The 14,723-nt window shown below is 39.1% G+C and overlaps 1 protein-coding gene across 2 annotated transcripts in view; it reads right to left on the reverse strand.

Annotated features, from left to right (window-relative positions):
- Positions 1 to 14,723, reverse strand: part of PPP2R5E (protein phosphatase 2 regulatory subunit B'epsilon) — a 154,526-nt gene that overhangs the window by 70,123 nt on the left and 69,680 nt on the right. The window lies entirely within an intron of this gene.

The following is a 14,723-nucleotide window of genomic DNA, read 5'->3' on the forward strand; positions in this document are numbered from 1 at the left end:
CAGATTAAGCTCTGTGGCCTTGTTCCAAGGCAATTAACTCATTAATCTTCAAAACACTCTTAGAGGTAAGCAGGTGGCCTTATATTATTCATCTCTAGTTTCTAAAATGAAAATTAGAGACAATCATTGAGGTCCCACAATGAATGAGTTATGGAGCTGGGCACAGCGCCTGTGTCTCTAACCACACTCCCATATTCCCTTTATACCACCCATGAAGGACTTTAACAAGCTTGCGCCCTTTGTTTCCAGCCTCCCAGTAAATGCTTGACAGCAGCTTCAAAGCATGGGCCACCTGCTCCCTGCGCTTCAGTGCAACAGCTAACAGCACTCACCTGAGAGCCACCAGCAGCCCCAGCAGAAGGGAGTGAGGGCCAAGCTCCTCCTATTCACAGGGACCACATGAACCCTCTCCACAGCCCCCTCCCGCTCCTCACACCCCACGACCCAAGTGCTAGCCCAGGTATTTGGCAAGTCATGCATAACTCCCCCAAGACACTGCCTACTGACACTGACTTTAGGGTAAGCCTAAGTGAGAGTGGACAGGACCCCTAAAAACACGGGATTTCTCTACCAGGTAAGATATAAGAGAACAAGTAGTCAGTATTTGTGAAGGTATATAGCATCACTGTTACTCTCGACAAAAACAAGTTATAAATTTAGAAATCGTTCTTAACCAATGAGTTTCCCCTCCCACCACTACCCCCATGGGTCCCCAAAGGCCCAGTGCACCATATCTTATTGTTGAAGACTTTGGAATCTGAGTTAAGCCATGAGATATGTCTTATTCTATACCCCTAGACTTAATCACTTTCAAAACTAGAACTAAATTTAGTCAGACCAAGTTTTCTTTCTGATTGTTACTTACTTCAATGTTTAAAATAAATAAACAAACAAAAACTAAAGGCTGCTTATGAGCATGACTATATACCTTTAATCAATGGCTAATTACATGCACAGGACCATCATAGTTAATTACTAAAGTTTTCTAAGTTCTACAGCAGACCCCATACCTCGAAGCTAATTGTAAGTTTTGATGCTGTATAGGGAACAAGAAAAAGCTTAGTAATGGTAACATTAAAATCTTCAGGGGAAATTTTAATTAATCTTATTTTTGATACAGTATAACTTTAATATGGCTTAAAAACCAGACCAGCCACATGGAGAACTCCATAACTCAGCACGTAGGAATTAGGAAAGCATCTATAAGTGATAACCTTTTCTCCAAAAAGCAAATCATAATCAAGCAGTGACAACCACGATTAATTCTGTAGTTACCGCAATAATGCACAAGAGATTCATATATCTGGTTATTTTAAAAAATGCATGCAGCTAACATTTAGTCCTTTTTCAATGTTAGGCGGTTGAAATTTGTTCTTTACTTATCCGAACTGACTTATACAAATGTGAAACAGGCCAGCTGCCTGATGGAACAATGGTAACAGCTCACATTTACTGAATACATGGGTACATATACTGGGTACTATTCTAAGCATTTCCACATATTACATCTCATTTAATCCCAACAACCCTATGCAGTATATACTATTTCCAATTTAACAGATGAGAAAACCGAGACAAAGAGAGACTTTGGCGACCTGCCCAGTGTCACAGCCGTAACATGCAGTGGAGACAGGACTTCAACTTGGGCAGACAGACTTCAGGGTCTGGACTCCTCACCACCGAGCACCACTCAGACTCAGTGAGAGGCAAGAGTTATGTACCATCCTCCACAGAACAGGGACGTGCACAGGGAGAAGAGGAGGAAGAAAGCAGAAGAGAAGCACAAATTAATCTCCGGCATGTCCCGTTCATTAAGGATCACACTGAACCCCTTCTCTCTCTCCTCTACCCCATTCCCCAATAAGCTTTGCTTCATCCTTTTTCACAAACTAAAGTCATTTCCTCTCCTTAAATTAAACAACTTAAGTAATGAAGACTGACTGAAAGAAAAAGAGGAGAGATTTCCTCAGAATCAATTCCCCTATGGCAACAATTTTTTAAAACCTTCATTCATGCTGACGGGCGCCCTCACTCAGTCCAAGGAACAGGCTCCTCCTGTGGAGTCTGGCCCTTGATCACCCCACACAGCCAGGCTGGTCCCAGCCTCCCTGAACTCCTCGCCCCACTTCCGGTGGGACTTGAAAAAGGAGAATGTGAGAAGTGTAGGGCAGGTCAGCATCGGAGAAGGAACACTCTCTTAATAGTTCATAAGGTTTCAATAATAAAAGTTCAATGTTTATGTAACCAGTCCCAGAGGCAGATACAAATATTCTTGGTAAAGAAACATTTATAAAATGTATCAGGTACTAGCCATAAAGAAAAATCTCATAAATGGCAAAAAGAAAAAATCAGACAGGCAGTACATTTAAAAAAATCCTTACCCAAAGAAAAAACTTGTTCATTGCTTTTAGCAACAGCAGAAGGGGGAGAGAAAGAAACATCAACACAAGAGAAAAATACTGATTGGCTGCTGCCTTCTGGTAGAGCAGCAGTGCCCCCACCAGAAAATCGAACTCATTACATTTCTGTCAATGGACGATGCTCCAACCAACTGAGCCACACGGGCCAAGGCAGACAAACAGTACATTTTTACCACAATGAATAACACCAGACTTTAACTCAAAGCTACCATCTCCAAAATCTCCCTGAAAATCTAAAAACTTATGAAGTAACTTAAAGGAAAAAAATTACAGATGTTTAGAAATAAGTGTAAATTAGAAAAAGTAAAAGTGATTTAGAATCCCAAAGCAGACCAGGTAGTGAATGTTCATGTTGTCTCTCTTCCAAATGGAAATCTGTGGCCTACACAGCCTGCCCGAGCCCAGGAGGAGGATCCCACAGAATCATAACCATAAATACAAGGAATCAATTAGTGGTTTATGTAATACCATGACGGTTATTAGCAAAACAACCCACCCATCCAAGGTTACTATTTGTTTAAAGGGAAGAATAACTGATCCAATTATTGCAGCTTGATAAGATCCCATGAGGTCAGATTCCACTGCTCTGGAACAACCCTTAAAATTAAGTTGCTTTCAGAAAATGCTTCTCACCCCAGAAAAGAACGTGGTGACCAGCTAAGTGGTAAATCCACTTGGTGGCTATATTTCGCACTGTACTGTCCTCCTTTTTTCTTTTTAAACATAAGTCATTTTCTCCCACATGTCTTTTCTATTATCATCTCCCAGCATCCCATCAACTTTCATCAATAAGCTGGAAAAAATAACTCCTCCCACCTTCAAGGTATTCTTACCTAAATAATTTTAAAATTTACAAGTGCCACAAGTGATGGAAAAATGGGCACAGAATTCAATAGCAGAAGGAGGATACAAGTCCACTTAGGAGACAGATTCTCCTGGTGTCTAAGTAACAGTCAACAGAACTATAAACGTGTTTAGCCCACCCATCACATGCACACTATGCACGCACACACAAACACATGCTGACACACACCTCCCCTCACCCTCAGTGTGATTTTGAGAAATGGTTGTTTACTGTTTATTGTTTGTTTGTTTGTAATTGGCAGACTCATCCCCCAGCCACCTTGGTCAACAGCTTCCATTATTCCATCCTATCCAATATTTGGGGCACAGGATCATAAATTCAGTATCAGCCCACCTTCCCCTGGGGCCTGACTCAGTCCAGGCTTTGCAAAGCAAAAAGGAGCAAAGGTAGAAGAAATAAAACATGAGCCTGGTGTTCTTTAGATTTGGTACTCTGGGACTCCAGTCACCTGAAGTTGTTGAAAATCAGAATGTTAAATTTGTACCTGCAAATACGCCAAACCAAGTAAATAAAAAAGACCCACATCCTTGTATTTCTTAACCATATCACAGGAAGAAGGCAAAAAGGTTTTCAAAAAAAAAAAAGATGCAGGCTGGTAACTTATTTACACATAGACTATAAAATGCATGTGGAGGCCTGGCTGGTGTGGCTCAGTGGATAGAGCACTGGCCTGCGAACCAAAGGATCACCAGTTCAATTCCCAGTCCGGGCACATGCCTGGGTTGTGGGCCAGGTCCCCAATAAGGGGCATACTAAAGGCAACCACACACTGATGCTTCTCTCTCTTTTAATGAAATAAAAAAATAAATAAAATGTATGTGGAAAATAGTGAATAAATATTTCTAAAAAATGGTCATGTTTGTATTGGAAGCTAAGGAATAACATTATTTGAGCTCCTGATGAACAAACTTTATCAGTTACTCAATTCAAAAGATCTGAAATAAAATCCTTCTAAATTAACAATGTTTTTCACCTGAAAATGCCCTACTATTAGCCATTTTACATCCATTTCTCCATCACAAAAAATAAAGGTAGCAACAGACGGGGCATGTAAATGTGGTCTCCAATCCACTCCACCTCAACCCTTAGAACTTTCCCTGTGGTATATGAATCCCCAGCCATGGATGCTGTTAGTCCCTCACACAAGACCCTCCAAAACATCACCAAAGCCAGCGAGACTTTTACTTGCATAAGGTAGTATGACCCTGTATTTATAGAAGAGCAGTCAGTCCCACAGGACCGGACACCACTCTGACTCAGCCCCGGAAGGCCGAAGCACAGCAGGCTCACACACATGGTGCGGTGCCTACCTGCCTGTCCACGCTCGTGTCTGTCCAAACCCTCGCCCCCGACTTCACTTCTAAACACAGGTACAGGCGACTGACTACCTTTTGTAGTACATATTTCAGGAAACCTAAAAAGAATCTTATTTTACTAGTGGGATTATGCTTCTATTCGAATTCCTTTTTATACCCACAAGAATCATGGTTATAGCCAACATTTCGTCAAAACAAGGAAACATTTATAAATCTTTATAATGAATCAAATTATAAAATTAGGGTTCACATCCTATGAATTATACCCAAGTATAACACGATCACATAGATAATTCCATGTAAATAAGCAAGTAAGAAATTAACATGTTAGGGGGAGGGATTTGGAGGAACAAATAGGAAGGACACAGGGACGAGAACTAAGGGTGGTGGAAATGGGAGGGAGGTGGGGAGCAAGGGGCGGGGGAGGCTGGGATGGGAGAAATAGACAAAAAACTGTACTTGAAAAATAACTAAATAAAATTAATTTTAAAAAAAAGAAATTAACATGTTAGGTAAAATAACTATTATATCCTTGACCATCCCTATTATTTAATTTATTACTGTACTCAACGCAGCGGGTTCGGAAATGTTGTTGTTGATGGTGGTGGTTGTGGTAGTGCAGTGTTCCAAGTGACTTCAATGTGTGGCCACAGCTGAAAACCACTTTTCTTTAAAGTAATAACTTTAAAATCCTTCTTTCATCTCCTTCACCTTTGAAATTCTTTCTCTCTCAGATTATTTAAAGCTAACAGAGAAAACTTTCCATTCCCAAGCAAAGGAAGGTCCCTGGAAGTTGAGGCCTTCTTGGCCTCAACTATAAATAAATTAATGGAGAGTTAACTGCCTTTAGAACTCCTTCCAATCTATTCAGAAAGTCGAAAAACATTTTACTGATTATCAGCATACACTTCTTTAAAAGGTTCAAAGTGTGCCTCATAGAATGGCTACCTAGATAAAATAATATCGTAAGAGTGAGATGAAGGTGTGAGTATTCATTAAACAACTAACTGAAAAGGAAAAAGGCCAGAACTGATAGTTCAACGTAAAAATAACAACAACTACATAATGAACATTTTCTATTGCAAAGCACTGTATTAAGCTCCTGGCATACAGTATCCCCTTTAATCCTCACAATACCTTATGAGCAGTTACTATTAATATCCAAGTTTTTCAGATGGAAAAAACCTGGGGCCCATGACAGCTAAGTCACTGGCCCAACCTGTCCCGCCAGTACGGACTGACGCTGGTATTTAAACACAGGAAATCTTCTTCCACAGCCCACACCAATAACAACAATAACGATGATGATGATTGTGATAAATAACAGCAACTGACAGCCGCCGCCACGGGAGATAGGTATATATTGTCATGGTTAGTTACTTATTTAAGAAAAGTTGTGATATGATTTCACTTATATGTGGAATCTAATGAACAAAATAAACTAACAGTGGAGAGTGGAGGGGTTTGGGGCTGGGTGAGAAGGGTAAAGGAATTAAGAAAAAAAGAAGAAGAAGAAGAAGAAGAAGAAAAAAAGACTCATGGACACACAACCGTATGGTGATTCCCAGAAGGAGGGAGGGAAGGAGGGGTGAAGGGAGCTAGAAGAGTCGTTAATGGTGGGATAAATGGTGATGGGAGATGTGACTTGGGGTGGTGCACACACAATACAGTACACAGATGGTGTACTGTGGAACTGTACACCTGAAACCTATATATGATTTTATTAACTGATGTCACCCCAATACATTCAATTAAAAAAGTAAAATAAACACTCCTTGGCCTTTCCAATTTTGATTCAGTAGTTTTAAATTAGAGCCCTAGGAACTATAGCCAAAAAACTTTAAATTACAGTAATTTTAAAGCTCCCTAGGTCACTATGATGCAGCCTATTGACCAGTATTTGGACCTACCGCATTCCACCACTGCAACCATCTTGATGGGACTTAAATATTGAAACGACAACGTAACTACCCTTACACCATTTACAAATGCCTTCCTAAAATGTGTTAATAGTATTCTTTGTACTTCAGTGTGTTATATTAAATATTAGTATCAATTTTTAAAAGTCAGAACCTAAAATAAAGGAAATTTTGATGGACTCTTCAAAAATTAAAGTTTAAAAAACTTAAACAGCACAAAATCAGCCATAAACTAGTGAACAACAGTAGGTGGGTAAATTAGTTTTAAATAATAGTAATGTACTGATATTAATCATTCTTCCCAGCTTGGACAATCAACATGTGTTTATTATGGTTTTTTCATGGGTCACTCCAGTCTGCCTTTCCCAAAGGCCAACAAACACATGTTGTCCAATTTATAACTAAAACCCAAAGGTTTCTGATGCAGACTAGTAGCCTCAGCAGCAAGATTATAGGACTCAGGGCTTTCACAGGATTTTTGACACTATGTTCCAATCAGAGTAAACAGAGAAAAACACACACGGCACATAGACACAAAACCTCCAGTAAGTGTTTCTCTTTCCAACCCTTCACTGGTTATCATCTTTCATGCTTTGTATTCTAAGGCCATGGCAGTCACTGAAATTTGTTGGGACAAGAAATAAAACATTTAAAGTTGATCCAATTCCTAATTATACATGTAGATTACTCTCCTGTTACCAGGCTCACCCATAGGACAAAAGCTGCTACAATCTGTAACCAACACTGTCCAGTCTCTCAAACATCACTATTACCCAAGGGCCTCTCTCTGGAGTGGGAGACACCAGGAAATAGGGACCAGGTTCTGTTGAATACAATAAATCCCTGAAGCATGCTGGGCTATACCCCCTAAAAAAGGAGGCTGGGAGGCTGCAGGAATTATGCAGGTTCTAAAGTACCTCTATCAGTGGTTCCTTCTTTTGAGGATTTCATATACCTATTTACATAATTTTAAAACTACAAAGAGTAGGTCACCTTTTTTTTCCCCTTCAGGTAAAGGCATTAAAATAATAACTAGCCACCATTTATTTTCACTATAATTTCATAAAAAGAAAGGATCTTTCACATCATAAAAGAGAAAGGTCAACCTCAGAATGAAAGCAATCCTTCCTTAAAGAGCAGGCTTGGCCATGCCATACATCCACACACACCATGTGTCCTCTCCCTCTGCATTCCTTCTCGTCGACTGCTTTTTCACTGTGTTCCCTACCATTAACAACTTTTCTGCCAGCCTCTATCTGGGAACCTCTGAGCCATCTCACTCAGTTTCAATGCTTTCCTAGAACGTGGGAAACAGTTCTGGCTGTAAGGACAACACTACTTTCAGTTGTATTTAGATGACAGAAGCTGAGAAGACCATGCTACGCCTTCAATAGCACAGGAACGCCCTCCCTTGGCAGCGGCTTTGTGGGCCCTAGAAATTCTGTAACAAGACTTTTCATAAAACTTTCTACATACTTCCATTTAAAAACTTGCCACATTATATTGGGACTTTTTTTAAGCCAGTCAACCATATGTCTTGTTCATATTTTAATAGCTAGATGAGAAGATTCTAAAATATGGTAGGTACATAATAAAAGCAGGTTGAGTCAGTAAATTCTACATATTGAATTCCACATGTTTTCAATTGTGAACAAAAACTCTATTCCTTTAAAAATAAAATTATACTGAATAGACAAAAATGTTAATATAGCAAGCATATTTAATAAATTAGTTCCTAACGCTTTAATAATAACAAGTCATGAAATAAAACTTTAAAAATCAGGATGGGCTAAGAAAAATAAATCAGATAAAGACAAATACTGTACAATGTCACTCATATGTGGAATCTGAAAAAGCTGAACTCACAGAAACAGAGACTAGTGGTTAGCAAGGGCTGGGGGTTGGAGGGAAATGAGATGTTGGTTAAAGTGTATAAACTTCTCGTTACAAGAGCAGTAAGTTCGGGGGATCTACGGATCTACGGCACGGCATGGTGGTTGTAGTTAACACCACTATATTATTATATACTTGAAAGCTGCTAAGAAAGTACACCTAAAATTTTCTTGCCATAAAGAAATGGTAATCATGTGGCAAGATGGAGTTGTTACCTAAAGCTATGGTGGTGATCATTTTGCACTACAGAAGTATATCAAATCAACATGTTGTATACCTTAAATTTACACAATGTTATACGTCCTTGGACTCTCACCCCTACTAATATTCAGTAAGATAGTATCTTATTTTCTAACACTTAAAAAAAAATCTAGCTGATGTGTAAAAATAAATGGTCTATACTCACGGATGAGAGAAAAATAGAATATAAACTTTCAAAATGAATATGAATGCACAACATGAATAAGTAGTATAATTTGGAAAGGCCCTCCCTAGCAAAAATAACCTAATAATTTTGTCAAGTTTACCATTAACAAATGAAAAGTGGGAAGGTCTAGAAAATTCCATACTGTTTTCCACAGTGGTTGTACCAGTCTGCAATCCCACCAACAATGGATTAGGGTCCCCTCTTCTCCACAACCTCTCCAACACTTGTTGTTTGTTGCTTTGTTTATGACGGCCATTCTGACCAGTGTAAAGTGGTATCTCATTGTGGTTTTAATTTGCATCTCTCTGATAGCTAGTGATATTGAGCACCTTTTCATGCGTCCCTGGATCTTCTGTATGTCCTCCTTGGAGAAATGTCTGTCCAAGTCCTTTGCCCACTAAATGGACCTGCCTTTTGATCCAGCAATTCTACTGCTGAAATTATATCCTAAGAACCCTAAAACACCAATCCAAAAGAACCTATGCATCCCAATGTTCATAGCAGCACTATTTACAATAGCCAAGAGCTGGAAGCAACCTAGGTGCCTGTCAGTAAATGAATGGATCAAAAAATTATGGTACATTTACACAATGGAATTCTATGCAGTAGAAAGAAAGAAGGAGTTCCTACCCTTTGCAACAGCATGGATGGAACTGGAAAGTATTATGCTAAGCAAAATAAGCCAGGCAGTGAAAGACAAATATCATACGATCTCACCTGTAATAGGAAGCTAAACAATGAAACAAACAAGCAAACAAAATAAAAACAAAGACACTGAAATAAAGAACAGGGGGACAGTGACCAGAGGGGAGAGGGGAGGGAATTTCAGGGGGAAAAGGGGAAGGATTTAGAGGAACAAGTATAAAGGACACATGGACAACAACTAAGGGGGGTGGAAATGGGAGGGAGGGAGGGAGCACTGGGCGGGTGGGCTGGGCTGGGAGTAAAAAACAGAAAACTGTACTTGAACAATAATCAAATAAATTTTTTTAAACTGGGAAGGTCTAGTGGAAAAAGCAGAGGCTTTGCACCATTCACTCACTTATTCATTCATTCATGAAATATTCACTGACTACCCACTGAGGTCCAGGCGTTGCTGGGACACCACAATAGAAAAAGGAGACAAAAATCCCTTCTCTCACAAAGCTTTACATTCTAGCAGGAAGAGACAAACAATAGCAACTGAAAATAATAAATATACCATGGGGGGAAACAGTATGCAGGGCCAGGGCAGCTTGGCATGCTGAAGTTGGGGGGTACAATTTTTCAGAGTATTCAGGTGGAAGACACCGCTGAGCATGCGCTTTTAGGAGGCAAGGGAGTCGGTCAACAGGGAGTCCGGGGGAGATGGCAAGTGCGAAGGCACCCCGGCAGGAGGGAGCACACTGGTGAACTGGCAAACATGGCTGGAGCCCGAGCGGAAAATGAGAGAGAGAGACCAGAGAGGGATGCGCAGCAGCGGCAGGAAATCACCCAAGGCCTGGTGAAATACTGTAAGGACTCCAGCCTTGACTATGGTTCTGAACGAAAACTGCACCTTCACTGCTTACAAGGTGACAGTGAACAAGGCACTCACTTCTCTGAACCGCAGGTTCCTTATCTGTAAAACTAAGGAAATGTACTTGACAAGGTTGAATAAGGATTAAATGAAGATCATCTGCAAGGTGGAAAGTGTTTTTCACAAAAAGTTACCCTTCATTTGACAAACATCTATCACATATCTACAGCATACAGTGTGAGATCAATTCCCCACTTTTTAACTGTTATTAGAACTATCTTTTTCTTAACATTTTTATTTCTTTATTTTTAGAGAGAGTGGAAGGGAAGGAGAAAGCATGGGAGAGAAACATCAGTGTGTGGTTGCCTCTCATGTGTCCCCTACTGGGGACTGGCCTGCAACCCAGGCATGTGCCCTGACTGGGAATCGAACTGGCAACCCTTTGCTTCACAGGCCTGTGCTCAATCCACTGAGCTATAGCAGCCAGGGCTAGAACTATTTTCTATGTGGAAATACTTATATTATTATTGGCATATCTTCAAAATTATTTTTAAACCATTTTAAAATAAATTCTAAAACATTTCTAGAAACATTAAATTTTTCTGCACTTGACTTTTAAAACAAGGAGCAAATCATAAACTCATATTCTGATAAAAAGGAATTAATAGAACTCCCAGGATGTCCCCAAGAGTCAGCACCGTTGTTGAAGACCAATTTTCAGCAGCATTCAAAAATCTGAACAACAAAAATCTTCAAAAAAAATTCTTACTTATGCCATGATTATAAAGAAATAAATTAATGGAATTACAGATTATCCACAAGCATTTACCCTTAAATTGACCCATCCCCACCAAAAAAAAAAACCCAAAACAAAAACACCTGCAATAAAAGAACACAAAATTTTCAAGTACTTCAGTTAATTGAGGGTCCCACTCTCCCCAGGAGATTACTTCTACAGTGGATAAAAATGGCCTATCTAGTTTCCATTTGTTTTGCGGATTAACATGAAATTAATCAGTTCAGAATGGGATGAACCTGCACCTATTAACAGTATGCTATGCGGTTTAAAAACCAATAGATGGATGGATACACATATCAATATCACATTAATATCAATTAAGCACACTGTTATTGTACAACTTACAGTTGACACCAAAGACATCACTAAACTGTTTTTGAAGAGATTTAAAGTAAAGAATAGATCCGACCCAATGTTGCAATGCCAGCTTAGAGATGCTATTTCTGAATCTCAGTTGGGAGTTTTAAATATGAGATCTTAAGTTCCTGAGAGTGACACAGGACTGAGTGACCAGAGTGGAATGGCCTCTAATCCCAAGAGTAATAAAGAATGTACACTTGTAATTCAGGTCACACTCTGGGCAGTAAATCCCAGTGACGGCTTGTAGAACACTCCACTAACTGTGGAACTCATTTATATATCATGTGAAAGGTAGTAATTAATACAAACTAAATATAAATGTAAGCTCATATATAAGGGCTGGAGAAATCCAAAACTGAAATTTGAAACACCATGCTAAAAAAAAAAAAAAAGAAATCCTTTTAAAACTTCATTTCCTATTGTGTATAAAAACAATACTGTCAAACATAAAACAATAGAGAAACTCACTGGGTATATGCATATACATATGTGTATGTTTAACTGTGAGTGTATAACTCCAAAATGAAAACTTACAGAAAAGTAATAAAAAGAGTTTTTTAAAAACAAATGATACATCTGGAAAGCCTAATACTTCAGAGCAGAAAAGTATTTTAAAACACTGAAAAGACAGGACACCAGTTTGAGCCAAGATATTTACAATATAAGTCCCTTTTTTACCACTAATGTCCTGACCACAAATGTCCATCTCGTAGGAAAAGTCGGTGAGCCCTAAAGACAGACATGCCAACGAAAAAAAGCCAAGCCTTTCTTCTGAATCTGGATATAATTCACCATCCTATGCCCAATGCCGTACTCTAGGGCTTAGCGAAACATGCTGCTGGTTAGTACAAACATTTTCTCTTCAGTTATATTAGAAATGAGTTTCTTTTTCAGAAAACATATTATATAACTGTATATTCTATTTGAGGAGCCAGACCAAATATGAGAAATTAGGTTTGGCGTTAATAAGAGTAACAAAATTAAAACTGGGCAACTCAGTCTACTATCTCGAAAGTTCGTCAGCTATAATTCTGCAGGAACATTACATTAATGCTTGCAATGCCTAATTAATTCAACTTCTTTCGGCACACTGGGAAGTTGAAACAAAAAGAAAAAAACAGTAAACTCATCTTGCATCTTCCAGATGGCTGAGGTTGTCCTTTGGGCCACACGCTCCCTTTAAAGTCAGGGAGGTCCTGGTTCTAATCAGGTTCCACCACATACCAGCTGGGCAACCTGGGGAAGCATGGTGTGGCAGTTACAACAACAATGGGCTCCAGAATCACGCTACTTGGATTCTAAGCCTGGCCACTTCCCAGCAGGGAAACCACAGGTGAATCTCTGTGCTTCCGTTTCCTCTTATGTAAGTGAAGGCATAATAATATTTCCTACCTGATATAGTTGACTTACGGATTAAGTGAGTGAAAAAAATACCCACAACAATGGGACGTTTCAGTTGCTCAATAAACTTCAGTTGCTAAACATCCTTTAAAAAGCATTGCTGAGCCCTGGCTGGTGTGGCTCAGTGGAATGAGTGTCAGCCTGTGAACCAAAAGGTCACCAGTTCATTTTCCAGTCAGGGCACATGCCTGGGTTGTGAGCCAGATCCCTGGTTGGGGGGATGCAAGAGGCAATTTATCTATGTATCTCTCACACACTGATGTTTCTCTCCCTCTTTCTCCTTCCCTTCCCCTCTCTCTAAAAGTAAATAAATAAAATCTTTAAAAATATAAATAAATGAAAACAAAAAGCATTGCTGAGCCTTACTGTCCTTTGCAAAAAGTCTAAGAATAGTAGTTCTATCACAGTGCTGGCGCAAGAATGTAGTGAGATATACATAAACTGTTCCACACAATGCCTGGCACATAGAAAATGTTCAATAAATGTCAACTTTTTAAAAAATACTTAACAGATGAACATAAACTGCTGACACGTATGGGGTTTCTTCCCTTCCCTTGTTTTGTGTCCACTTGTATAAGCCATATTTGAAGAAAATAATATTGAGTTTGACCTACTAATATCCAGTGAGATTACTGCACAATGAGAATATAATTTGATGAGAGGAAAGGTAAGGATGCTTGCTGACTCAACTCACTACATGAAATGACTCAGCTGTCAGGATATGCATCAGCACCGTGTCAAAATCCTGGAGAGTGAAGAGAAGCAGCATTTGAATGACAGACTAACAGACCGTTTGGGACAGAAAAGCAAGAATTTACGAGGAGTTCAACAATCTGGATGAGCACTGCCAAGACGGGGACACGCCCAGCTCTCACACCTCCCAAAGCTCCCTCCAGATACAAATTGGTTCACATTGCTATGTTTGCAAAGGCAAGAAAAACAAGCAATGTTTGACTGCTCTGCCCTCCGAGTCTAAATTTTGAATTAACATTAATATTCACAGATGTTAGCTTACAAATACTAGCTAAAAGCAGTAATAGTAATTTTACATTTGAAGAGTTCTTTACAATATCATATTCGTATCGATATTACTGACCTTCCATTAAAATAACATTAAGTACTGAGCCACTTCAAAGTATTTTGTAAACTATTTTTCTTTTCCACACATCCTGTTAAAGATCTAAGGTCGGAGCTAAAATTCTGCAAGCTTTTTATAGCCTCCTACAAGGCCTCAGGCTAAGTCTGCAAGGAATATGCTATATTTGCTTAGAATCTACTATGTTTAACTTAATAATCAATCCTTTATTTATTCATTCCACAAATATTTACAGAACACTTTTTACATGCCAGGCACTAGTCTAGGTCTTATGTATACATTTCTGAGCAAAATCGAACAAGATCCTGGCTTTCATGAAGTTTATACCAAAAGGGAAGAAAACCTAATTAAATGGCTGTATAAGTAAATATACAACAGGCTGCTCTATGAAGAAAAGGTACAAGGTACTATTAACAGCATATACTGCAGAGAATGAAAAAGAAATATACTTGTCCTCAAAAAACTTTAGTCATGAGAAACAAGATTAACATATGTAAATAAAAGGAAAATTACAAAAAAATACCCTGCCTAAACTCATGGGCCAAGACAGGAAAGGAGAAAGCATGTGGCAAGGACATAAAATATTCCAGCCAGGGTCCTTCTATATAGCTTCTCATGGAAACCTTGAAAAAATCCTGCAAGGTAGGATTTCGTAGATGAGAAAACTGTGGCTGCAAGATATTCCACTCTATTCAGTATGAGCCGATAACTATGGGGTAGAAACAGCTT

This window comes from Artibeus jamaicensis, unplaced genomic scaffold (assembly GCF_021234435.1).
Source record: "Artibeus jamaicensis isolate MK-2021 breed Jamaican fruit bat unplaced genomic scaffold, CSHL_Jam_final contig_851, whole genome shotgun sequence".
NCBI lineage: Eukaryota > Metazoa > Chordata > Mammalia > Chiroptera > Phyllostomidae > Artibeus > Artibeus jamaicensis.